Genomic DNA, 12,831 nt, shown 5'->3' with positions numbered 1-12,831 from the left:
ATGAGCAACCATACCTCCATATTTGGTTTTTATTAGCGCCTTTATATTTGTGCTCTGTTGAACAGAGTTCAGTTCAGTAACAACAGATACACTTACCAATATTTACTCCTATATAATATAAATATATTATTTGAATTTGTATTCTTTTTGTGACTTGCATAATAACAAATTTAAAGCTTTTTGCTCTTTGTTCTCGGATATGAGTGACTGGATTGTATGCTGAAAACTCAGTTATTCAGCTACATTCTCGGCAACTCTTCTGCTTTAAACTAAAATTTTAGCCATTTCTCAGCTATCAGTAAATGTTTGCAGATCTCACATCTCAGCTATAAGTTTAAAGCGTCATGTCTCAGCTGACAGTTCCATTTTGACAAATAATCAGTTGTGGCCATCCAGACCCTCGAATATCACTTAGACTTTCCTTATCAAGCTGTTGGGTTTAGTTTCCTTCTCTTGAGACGTGACGTTTGTACTCAAATGGCATTATGTTAATGTTTGAAGTTGAATTTTAAGCAAAATCCCAGTCATAGATATTTTATCATCATCATCATCATCATTATCATCATCATCGTCACCACCATCATCAGTCTTCGTCATCATTATCATCATCCTCAACAACTCAACGTCATTCTCATCATCGTCATCATCATAATCATCGCTGTCGTTGTAGTCGTCGTCACCATCATCATCTTCATCATCGTTATAATGTCATCTAACTTGTTGCTACAAGCTTTCCAGGATCCTTCTGAGATGTTGAGATGACTTTAAGTCACGTGTGCATAGCACGAGCTTGTAAAATACCGGGCAGTCCAGCGACACACAACATAACTTGGTGTCACGTGACCCACAACAGCCGTAACAGATCTGAAGAGGAACAGAGAGATTATTACACGCTATCAGGTCACGTGATGACTGTCTCACGCAATCAGATCACGTGATCAAGGTAACGACGTCACCTTACATCAACTCAACCTACCTCTGATAAGTGTTGGTGAGTTCGTTCCCAGCTGCGCATGCGGTTAGTGAGAGTAACAGCTGACAGCTGGGGCCTCGCCCGACAGTTGTTGCACAAATCTGTTGGAGTAAGCTCTTGACAAACTGGACACGTCATAGTAGAAAAGTACTGGGAAATAGTACCCTGAAAAGAAAAAAAAATGTCAAAGAAATGTCGAGAAAAACTACACTAAAGGGACTTTCATCGAGGTAGAATAACATCTTGGAAATTAATTTAGTAGAGACGAAGCTACTGCCTCCTACAGCTTCAGTACTTTGTATCTATTAACTAGTAGTGAGGGTAACTCCCGGTTGCAATTGAAATTAGTATTGGACAACTATTACAACATAACAGTTTTGCAAACGAAATTAGATTGTCGTAAACGGACCTGACACTAAAGCAGAACAAGCACATTGTACAAAGACATTAGAGTATCAGACAAATACGTTAAGCACAAACCTTTTTTCTTTCTCCTGGTTCGGTGGGCATTTGGGCAACACGTACAACACGCGGGAGCTCCGCGTACCTAGCAGATGTAAAAATAACAATTGTATTAGTCGCTCTGAGTGAATAAAAGACATGTTGAATGACTTGAAGTTGTTCAGCATTTTCCACAGTTGTGCATGCGGTGTGGTGGGGGAGTTGTATACCTGCGACACTGCTCATCATGATGTTTCTTCCAACTTCTCGCAACTTTTCGCGTGTTTAGATCACGTCATCTAACTATCACACACGAACAAGTTTTCTCAGCAATTTTTAAAAAGACTATCTGAAAGAACAGCAAGTTTTCGTTATACCAGGTTTTCTTTGGCAAGTTTGATTTGTTGGTGTTAATGAGAAAAGGGTTTTTACCCTCGGCTAGATACCTGACACTTAAATTAAGTTATTCATTCATTCATATGAACTATTCATGCGGAGATTTCCTTACCACGTGAACACGTCTAAGCCAATGAGAGAGAAGACACGATTGAGCGGCGGTAAAATCTGTTTGGTGATGTAATAAGACGCGTTCAATCGAAGGCCGGGATCTTGGAGCACTTCATGAGGTCTGGGGACAAAAATAGGCGATGTCACTGTCAGTGTCATATTGCCAAGCAACTGCGCTGACGGAAACTACTGGCTCATTCAATTCCGTAAGACTGGATACTCTAGTTCCTTCGTAGCCGTTTGACTGGGATATTACGCAACTTGCGTGACATCCCAAAAAAACGGATGCGAAGGAAACTATGGATATCCCTGATTGTCAGAAATGGAGCGAAAAATCCAACTATTTCGGAAGTGTACACTAGCTTGGACTAAAACGGCTGCTTTCCACTGATAAAACGTGCATTTCTTGAAGGTTGGTTTGGTTTAATCGAAAATGTCGTTCCATTTTGCAACAGTCTGTCTATCCAGGTGAGAAATTGTAGAAACATTTACAATAATAATAACGGGATGTGAATTGAGCGTAATGGCTAACTGACCGTCTCACAAGTTGAATTAAAGGTAATCCGGGACTTCCATACACCACCACATACGGGACTCTTTCTCCTACTCTAGGCTCTGATCTGCGGTCCTCTCTGAGCATGCGTCTTGAAAAGCAAACGATTGAGAAACATTTAGTGAACATCTTGAACGCAGCACTTTACAATCCTTTAGACAATTGACAATTAGTGGGTAAAGCATTTGGGCCACAAACCCTCAACGAGGCATTTAGGTTTTGCAAACGAGGCGTTTGAGTAGACGACATGTAAACGAGGCATTTGGGTACACGACATATCAACGAGGTATTTAGGTAAACAACATGTAAATGAGGCATTTGGGGCGTTTGGGTACCGACATGTAAACGAGGCAATTGGGTATATATGTTAATTATGTAAACGAGGCATACTGCAACGCTCGAATGACGCAACACTCTCCTCAGTCTCTCTACCTCGTCAGCTCCAGAGCCGGCACGCATGCGCCTGGCTTGTAGTTCTTCATTCCGCGGTATTCTTTTGCGAACGTGAAGTCCTGGAGACTGGCGCGTCCCTCCATCAACTTTGAACATTGCCGCTGAACAAACTTTTTGATCAAAGAAAGATCACGTGTTTCGAACAAGATTCGCAGCGACTTTTCAAGTACCTAGAAGGAGTGAGTAGATAGACATTACATAAGTAATGGTGTAAGTTAAGTAAAGTAGAACAGAACACGGAAGAGTAGGGTATGGTAGGTAGAGAAGAGTGGAGTGGAGTGGAGAAGGGTAGTGTAGTGTACAGCAGAGCAGATAATAATGTACCAAGTTCACTACTATCGAACTACTAGATAAACTACCCTTGTGGTAAAGATTTACTTCATCAGAAACTCACACTACTACAGGCGAGCACTCTTAAGGTTGCTACGTCAGTATGAAGTCAAAAGGGGTACACGTCATTCTAATTGGTAGCCTTCGAATGAAAGCCAGGGGCCCAAACCACTCGAAGGCGGGCTCGGTCAGGCATTATTCCAATGAGAAACAATTAGAAAAAAATCCAAAGATATAGCGAATAATTTTGACTTGAACGAACCTTTGCCACCGCAGGAATGGAGTCTCTTCGCACAGTCTCGATCCCTTTAGCATCAAACACGGGCTCCTTCTGATCTAGAGTCTCGTACATGTAACCAACATAGCGCTTCTTCGTTTGCAACACGCATGGCAGATACACCTGAAAAACATAGAACACTCAGTGATTACGCTTTAAAGAAAAGCGGAAATCACTGAACAACGATTGCTCAACATCGTGGGTAGTTTGGGCAACATTCTTTTCAACTTGTCTCGCAACATTGCTGCATTGCAAGTTGTAAAGTGTTGTTATGCGTATTACCAACCGTATTGCAAGTTGCGGCAACATGTTGCACAAAGTTCAACTCATGTCTACTATGGACACGGGAAGTAATACGCGCAAACACTTGCAGTGTAACAATGTGGCGAGACAAGTTAAAAGAAAAAGTTGGCCGTATTACAGGGCCTGAAGAAAAATAATCAAAGTCTCTTCGAGATATCGACGTTTTTGCATGAAGTACGAGTCGAAGGTTTATCCTGTGCATTGTTCTTCGAACTTATCATTACAGTTTCTTTGTAGTTTAGTTTAACAATTTCCTTTCTTCGCGGAGGAAATGCAGCCATATAATTTTGTCAAAAATGGCTCGTCCGCGCCGGGTATTTATACACATATTCCTTAACATTACACAAATAAACAGTGCAAATTTCACCGAGATCTGACAATTCTATACTTTAAAATTGCAAGGACCTTTCAAGGCAGTCGATTACGGCAGCGAAATTAGCAAATGAAACAGCAAAATATAATTACAGCGTAAACAAATCGTTACACTCAAGCTGCGTTTTGTCTAGGCTCTGCGAGGGTCGGATATCAAGACCCAGGATTAAACAAAAGCCATATATACAGTGAATGCTTTCGAATTATATTTGAAGATGAAATAAGAAAGAATTTTGCTGTCTTTGACTGAAATTCCACTCGAACTGCGTAGATACGATCGCATGTTGTAAAGCCGATTCATGCAACATTGCTGTCATTCCCTGTCAACGCGAGGTCACGTCCCTAACGACCTAGGCTGATGACAAAATAGAGTTGCGCTTGCATGTAGCGACCAAATTTGGCCTAATTTTTAACCGCTCCTAAGCTAAAAGAAGCCCCCATCTCTTGCATTTGTTTTAACTTCAATAATATCTTTGAAAAGAGCGAGTTTTTTGGTATGGTTTATTTTTGACGTTTGTAATAAAAACGATGTAAGTGCTAGTGATTATTTATTCGTGTTTTAGTTACGCAATCCATTGTTTGTGCGACGCTTTTTATAGATCGCCTTTCAGACACACGTGCGTTGAGATAAGAAAGCTGACATGTCACTTTTAAAATTGTTATATAACGTTTGTAAATGTGACAAGTCACGTTTTTTTCACGAGATCGCAAATGATCACCCACAGCGGAAAGTAATCCCTTGAGAAATTAAAACAGTCCCTTGAGAAATTAAAAAAGTCCCTTGAGAGTTTACAAATATGTGGTTCCAAATTTTGTCCACTAACCCCTATTCTACGTTTTTAGCTTGTAAACAAGCAAAAACGTCGAAAAAATAAATAGAAGTTCAAGTTTTTTACCAGAACAGAACCAGGTTGGAGAAAGATTAGGCAATACTATACACCAATCAGCGCTCAAGGATTTAACTCTGACCTTCCAACTCATAAACTGATCAAAACTCAAAGGAAACACGCACAACGTTGTCTCATCCCCAGGCATCCTTCCCTGGTTGGCGGCAACTTGGCGCGCGATGCGCGTGGAATTGTGCGTGTTTCGCAGCCTAACCATCAAACCTTGCACCCCCTGTTTCCCGCCTTTCACCGATGAAATGCAAAGACGCCTGGGGACGAGGCAGTATACAACGGGTGGTAAGCGCGGGAAATGAGGCGTAAACCAACTCGACACTAGCATCTGATTGGTTGAACGAACAAGTGCTTGGCTTTGATTGGCTATAGCACATTTCACTAGTTTTAAACCCTTTTTTAAGCTCTGAAACGTCAATTCAAAGAAATCAGGCCATTACCTTTGACAGTGACTTAAATAACGCTCTGTATCTAGTGCCAACTAAATTTACTGTCCTTTTTAAGATTATAAATTCAAGTAAGCCACACCTTTTCAAACTTAAGCTTGACAGGTTTCGGATTCATTGCTGTAACAGTATCCACAATGTCTTTGCCAATATCGAACGCTTGTTCTTTGGTCGCACCCTTGAGCAGCACAAACAAACTAAAAGAGAGTATTGATATCATGTCAGTATATTCTCAATATCTTTAATCTCCCCAAGCGATAAAACCCGAGACTGTCGCCAAAAATCTGGAGGCAAATATACGTCGCACGCGAACGCACTTTGTTGTTAAAAATTCTGTCTTGTTTCTAAGTATATAGCCTTTCCTTCTTTGTTTCGACAGCAACGAAAGTAATTATAAAACGGCAGAGAATACAAGCGTTTTTCATTTAAACGCGTAAAAAGCCTTGTAGCGTGATGCACCATACACAAGAATGTTCTAGTTATCTTTAAACTTCAAAAAAGTGTTTTAATCGCCATGTGAACAAAAAAAAAACGTTTTTTAAACAATAAAAGCAAGAAATCTAATACATATCAGCTTATTATGTTGTTCACAGGCTGTAAAGAACACGCAAACTTTTACATTAACGTAACTGGCGAGTACAGGTGTACGATTCGTGCGGTGCTTGACTCGACTCGACGTGTTTTAAGGATACTTTCGCGCCATTTATTATATATGTTGGCCAATAAATGTACCGGTTTGAACAGTGAATGATTAAAATTGTTGTGTGTGGAAAAAGGGTTTTCAGAGAGAAAAGATTTGCGCGGAGATAAATAACACAAAGATAACATATTAAGAGTATTAAAAGCTTCTTTTCTACCATATTGTTAAGCCATTCAGGCAATTATTTTTATACTTTAATTATTTATGGAAAGCTTAATCTCACGATCGATGTTCGATAGTCGGCTATAAATGGAGTGATACGATCATGGATTTTAAAAGTAATCGTATTGCTTTAGCAATATTGATCGATTGTATAAGAGATAGATTATTCTTAGAAAGATTATACCCTTGCTTGCTTGTGATTTCTGCACGCAACTTGCAGTGAAATCAAATACTACTTCAAGAGTCCTTTAAAATGGCAAAAGCCCATAAGGTCACGATATGGGTAACTCCACCCTAGGATCTCAAATGCGAAGTATTTTATCGTTTTTTCGACAGTAGTTTTTATAGCAATTTTATTGTGACTTTTTTTAAACTGAAACCATTTCATTGTCATTTTAATTATCGCTGAAAGGCCTTTTCGTGAAGCGCCAATAATAAAAAGTGTTGTATTGTATTGCAATAGTTATAATGAAACGACAAGAGTTTTCTGAACCCCAAAACGTTTCGTGGTCCAGCCGCAGGCCGTGCGAACGAGGACAGATTGTTGCAGACACCTGGTTGCTTAAGATGTTTCTTAGGTGAGCAAACGAGCGAAAAAACAAAGTGGTTTGTTTCCGTGCTGCGCAAACCTGGGAACATTTGTTGCGGACACAAAATGTTTCCGAAAAAAAATCAGAAACATTTTTTGTATCTCGGACACGAATTTTGTGTCCGCAACAAATGTAATGTTACGTGCTCGGGCAAACAGGGAAATGTTTGTGTTCGCAACAATGTGTTCTCTGCCTATTATTAGTTTATTAAACATTGCCTTTTTAGTATTTATCTTCTTTAAGGGTACTGTCACGTATTTTTAAATGTGATTTAAAGCAGCTGATGAATATGCCTTAAATCACTAGAAATTGGTTTGTTTTTGTAGAAAAGCATTCGACAAACGACAGAGGCTTATTAAGAGCACAGGTTTCCTACGGTCAAACATATGTCGGTAAGAGTCCTTAAATGGATTTCGCTCATTCTCTTACCATGGGTAGGCCTTAATATAAAATAAATCACAGTATACTTTGTTTGGCTAAATATCGATTTGTTTTCGAGAAAATCGATAATTCTAAAATCCAGCAAAATTGACGCTTTCGGAGCTCAAAATTTATGCCGAGTTTGTTAGCTTCGCGTCGAAAAATAAAGCACTCTGGAAGAAAAGTACCTATTTAATATCGAAGAATAACATCAAATTAGTACGTGGAAAGCAATTTCTGCTCTTAAAGTCCTTTTATTTACAAAATATAATTAAGTTTATTCGACACACTTTTGATTTAATTCAAAATAGGTCAAACTTATCGCTTTATTTAAGTATGAGCGAAGCGAAATAAATGGCCGAAAATTTGGTGTTAGACAGATAAATGATTGTTCTTTTCGATACTAAAAGGATTTCCTGGAGAAATGATTTAGTGCGATGCTTTCAGATCTCAAAGTTGCTTAAAATTCGTTAATTTAACCGACCGTGACATTGTTGATCTTATCAACATTATGTAAACATTCCACGCAAAGGTTAATTTTCCCCATGTGAACTTCAACTGAGTAAAATAAAAACATAGACTTGCTTACCGTGGTGTTCGCTGATATGTTGTAAATCCTGTTTTCCTCATTTACGACAAAACCTAAGCCCTCGGCGAAGCTGTTATCCAATTTTCTTGACGCGCCATTTGTAACTGATTTCCACGTCTTGAAGTGACAGTTCTTTTCCATGCATTCTTGAAAACAGTCCTGAGTCTTAACTGATCAGTGTAAACAGGAATACGAAGTACTTTGCTTTAAATCAACTTAAAGCTTAGCAGCAGTGGTAGATAAATCGATACGGCCGGCGAATCTTCGTTTCGAAAACCGCCATTTGAGATTTGTCGGCCCTTTGTCCTGCGGTATGCAGATAATTAATTCACACTTGAGTAACTTCCGGCACATGAAATCGACAACCACCGTGACCAGATAGCACCCTCCTTTTCGAAATATTGGTCGAGGCACTTTTTTTATCATTTTAACATAAGGTCTCAATGAAGAACTTTTGGGCTGAACTTGTAATAAAGTTTCATTCAGTTAGCCACCGTTCGAGAGAGTTGTTAAATGGTTGCATGAAATCCGGGTGGAAAGTTCTTCTGTTGCGTTGCTTCGCTTTGTTTCATATTTTTTATCCAGTTCTTACCCTTGTTCAAATTCTTGTCCCTTCTTCAGTGGAAAATTTGAAACGACGTTAAAATCCCTATAAGACGGAGATCTCTTTTAGACGAACTGAGTTGGAGCCGGTCCCGAAGGTACCCGTTTCAGAGAGAGTTGGCTGTACACAAAGCCTTAGATGGCGTCGTTGGATCCGTCTCCCGTGAATGTCAGTTAAAAATATATATTCCGCTGTGTAGTCTAGCCTGTAAACAAGCTCTCCTTCTTTCTCCTGTGGAAGATTGGGCGAAATAAAAGCGGGAAGGAAAGGTGGGGAAGGGGTGGGGAAAAAAGGGACCATATATCATGTATATGCAGTTGTAATACCAGTCACGGTAAACAATTTATAATAAAACGCTGAACATTTATTACTGTATAAAAAATTATTGGTGTAAAAATTAAGGAAAGGGTGCTTTTCACTTCATTAGATTAAGCTAGGTGAAGAAAAGTACACGTAATCAGAAGTTTGTTATGGACTTCTGACGTGATGCCATATTTTGTATTTATTTCTGCAAAGTACAACAAAGCATTTATACCAAAGTAGCATTATTAAAAAAAAAAAAGGGCATAATTACAGTTGAGCATTATATCGGACAAAAAACAAGCATTGTTAGAAGCATAACATTGCCTTTTTACCAGCGTAATTGGAAGGGCCTCTGGTATTCAGTTAGAAAGAACTTGCATTCAAAAGATATCGCGTTCTAGAAACAAGTCACCCCGTTTTGGCTGCTGATATTTTGGAACTTTTGTGTGTTCAAAATACCATATCTCGTTCTAGATATCGTCTGATATTGAAAATCCCGTTCTAGATCGGGAACCCAAAACCACGACCTCATTGGACGGCACAGAGCAGTTTTTGGGGAATACCCCAGCTTCGACAACTCCTTCCTAATAAAGTTCGCCTATTGAATTGAGAATTAAGGTGATTATAAAGTTATTACTTTATATCTCTTGTTGTTTGGAAACTTGAGTCGTATTATAATTATAACCGTCTTATTTATGAAGGAATAGACTGCGGATAATATTTGAAACTTAATCCGTTTTCCCCTAATAGCTTCCAAATCAACTCAAAAACACACCGGAAAACAGGTTTAAAAACAAAATATTTATATAATGACTATGATATTTTTAAAACATTTGGGTTCCCTGACGGCGAGGCGCTTGTCCCTCCCCGCAAGCTCTGGCGGGGGGCACCTTCCCTTGTTTACGCCGGACCCCAACAGAATATATACATGGTCATATTTTTTAACATTCACGGAAGACGGATCCAACGATAACATCTTAGATTTTGCTTTCACCTGTTTTGCCTTGACCTAATCAAGAACTTGGACAAAGGTAAGAACAAAAAAAAACTATAAAGCGAAGCAACGCAACAGAAGAACCTTAGACCCGGGAGTTAAAAGCGCTGTCATGCAACTATTTAGCAACTTTCACAAACGGTAGCTACCTAAAGTGAAACTTAATTACATGTTCAGCCCAAAAGTTTTTCATTTAGAGCTTATATTAATATAGCAATAATATGGTGCCTCAACCAATACTATACCAAAACGCAGGGTGCTATCTGGGATCTGGTCACGGCGGTTGTCGATTTCATGTGCCGGAAGTTACGCAAGTGTGAAATACATTATCTGCACACCGCATGACAAAGGGCCGACAAATCTCAGTTTTCGAAAAGAAGATTTGCCGGCCGAATCGATTTATCAACCACTGCTACTGTCCGGAACGTTTCGGTCCGATTTTCGGATAGGATATGCCTTCTAATTACACGGATAGGATACGCCTTCTGTTTACACGGGGCCGTTCTGGAACCGGTGCGGCACGGAACCAAAACTGGACCTGCTATTTTGCAGGTCAAGTTATGGAACCGTTCCGGACCGGTTCCAGAACCGTCCTGTGTAAACACATGGATCGGTGCCAAACGCTTCCGTGTAAACAGAGGCCGATCCGGTCCGGTCCAGTTCGGAACGGCTCCGGTCCGGTCCCGTGTAAAACGTAGCCTAGCTGGTTAGAGTATAAAAATGACTGAAAAAACGGCAAGGACAGGACTAACACCAGGTGTCCGTCTTATAGAGATCTTCAATAAGGGAGAGTTGACTCTACAACTGTTTTGCCTTAGCCTAATCAAGAATTTGAACAAGGGTAAGAACTGGATAAAAAATATGCAGCAAAGCGAAGCAACGCAACAGAAGAACTTTCGACCCGGAAGTTAAAAGCGTTTTCATGCAACCATTTAACAACCATTTAACAACTCTCTCAGCCCAAAAGTTTTTCATTGAGAGCTTATGTTAAAATGATAAAAATAGTGCCTCGACCAATATTTCGAAAAGGAGGGTGCTATCTGGTCACGGTGGTTGTCGATTTCATGTGCCGGAAGTTACTCAAGTGTGAATTAATTATCTGCATACCGCAGGACAAAGGGCCGACAAATCTCAAATGGCGGTTTTCGAAACGAAGATTCGCCGGCCGTATCGATTTATCTACCACTGCTGCTAAGCTTTAAGTTGATTTAAAGCAAAGTACTTCGTATTCCTGTTTACACTGATCAGTTAAGACTCAGGACTGTTTTCAAGAATGCATGGAAAAGAACTGTCACTTCAAGACGTGGAAATCAGTTACAAATGGCGCGTCAAGAAAATTGGATAACAGCTTCGCCGAGGGCTTAGGTTTTGTCGTAAATGAGGAAAACAGGATTTACAACATATCAGCGAACACCACGGTAAGCAAGTCTATGTTTTTATTTTACTCAGTTGAAGTTCACATGGGGAAAATTAACCTTTGCGTGGAATGTTTACATAATGTTGATAAGATCAACAATGTCACGGTCGGTTAAATTAACGAATTTTAAGCAACTTTGAGATCTGAAAGCATCGCACTAAATCATTTCTCCAGGAAATCCTTTTAGTATCGAAAAGAACAATCATTTATCTGTCTAATACCAAATTTTCGGCCATTTATTTCGCTTCGCTCATACTTAAATAAAGCGATAAGTTTGACCTATTTTGAATTAAATCAAAAGTGTGTCGAATAAACTTAATTATATTTTGTAAATAAAAGGACTTTAAGAGCAGAAATTGCTTTCCACGTACTAATTTGATGTTATTCTTCGATATTAAATAGGTATTTTTCTTCCAGAGTGCTTTATTTTTCGACGCGAAGCTAACAAACTCGGCATAAATTTTGAGCTCCGAAAGCGTCAATTTTGCTGGATTTTAGAATTATCGATTTTCTCGAAAACAAATCGATATTTAGCCAAACAAAGTATACTGTGATTTATTTTATATTAAGGCCTACCCATGGTAAGAGAATGAGCGAAATCCATTACAGGGCTCTTGCCAAGAATTTTCATTTTTGTTTGAAATTTGTGCATATGTCCTCTTAAGAAGCGAGAAAGACTAAAAATAGCGAGGACTGAGATGGGTTACAAACTTGACAATGTAAGGCTCAAGTTTGTAGTCTTAAATACGAGGGAGAGTGGTGGGGAGGGGTGGGGGAGAATTTGATGTCCTTATTAAAGAATGCACTTAAAGGAACTGTGTCACGGATTTTAGCCAAATTTAGACATAAGAAAATGGCCACCAAATTGAGTGAATTATAACAACAACAACTTAAGACAGTTAAGGAACATTTCGGTAACAAAACAAATACAAAAGAAGGTACGGATGGCCAAAAATTGAAGAAGATTAAAACAGATTGCGATATGGGTGTTCGAAAAAGTGTTAGGCTGAACAGTTTTCAAAGTTGATCTCGTTGGTTTCTACTTTGTAACTTTTAATTATTACACCCGGGAGACGGATTTCTTTGTAGTGAAGATATGGTTTTGTCATTTAGATCCATAGAAGTAATTTCCCATTGAGTTTCATAGCGTGAGACAGTTCCTTTAACTTCAGTGGTATAAGAAAGAGAATGGTTTTGTTTCCTGTAAGCTATATTACCTGTCTGTATCACCATACACGACACGCGCGCCCCAGCGCGGGGTGTTGTTGACAAGATCTATGGCTCGTTCCAGGGTCTCCCGTGCCTTTCGCACGATGCTATCACCAATCTAAAGGGTGAAATAAAACGTAAAGGTATAATAAAAGTCACGCGCATTTTTGTACATGGCAATGATATATTTGTGGGCCAGTACAGTAGTGATCAGCGTTCGAATTTATAAATCTATGACAGTTTCTTCCCTCGATATACCTCCGTCCATGCTTGCTTCTTCTTGGCCTGC

General features: G+C 39.4%; 1 pseudogene across 1 annotated transcript in view; it reads right to left on the bottom strand.

Annotated features, from left to right (window-relative positions):
* Nucleotides 1–19: 19 nt before the first annotated feature.
* LOC144658997 (DNA polymerase zeta catalytic subunit-like) overlaps nt 20–12,831 on the bottom strand; it is a 35,788-nt pseudogene continuing 22,976 nt past the window's right edge. The window contains exons 26-34 of the transcript XR_013571832.1: nt 12,551–12,660; nt 5,637–5,751; nt 3,520–3,657; nt 2,907–3,097; nt 2,458–2,565; nt 1,923–2,042; nt 1,454–1,520; nt 977–1,138; nt 20–864 (exon numbers count right to left, since the gene is read on the bottom strand). The product of XR_013571832.1 is annotated as a DNA polymerase zeta catalytic subunit-like (transcript). The remainder of the gene's footprint in view (nt 865–976; nt 1,139–1,453; nt 1,521–1,922; nt 2,043–2,457; nt 2,566–2,906; nt 3,098–3,519; nt 3,658–5,636; nt 5,752–12,550; nt 12,661–12,831) is intronic.

The sequence above is a fragment of the Oculina patagonica genome, chromosome 6 (assembly GCF_052425735.1).
Source record: "Oculina patagonica isolate OP01 chromosome 6, crgOcupat, whole genome shotgun sequence".
In the NCBI taxonomy this organism is placed as follows: Eukaryota; Metazoa; Cnidaria; class Anthozoa; order Scleractinia; family Oculinidae; genus Oculina; species Oculina patagonica.
The sequence above is the reverse complement of the archived record's forward strand: the minus strand, read 5'-3'. Positions and strand labels throughout refer to the sequence as shown.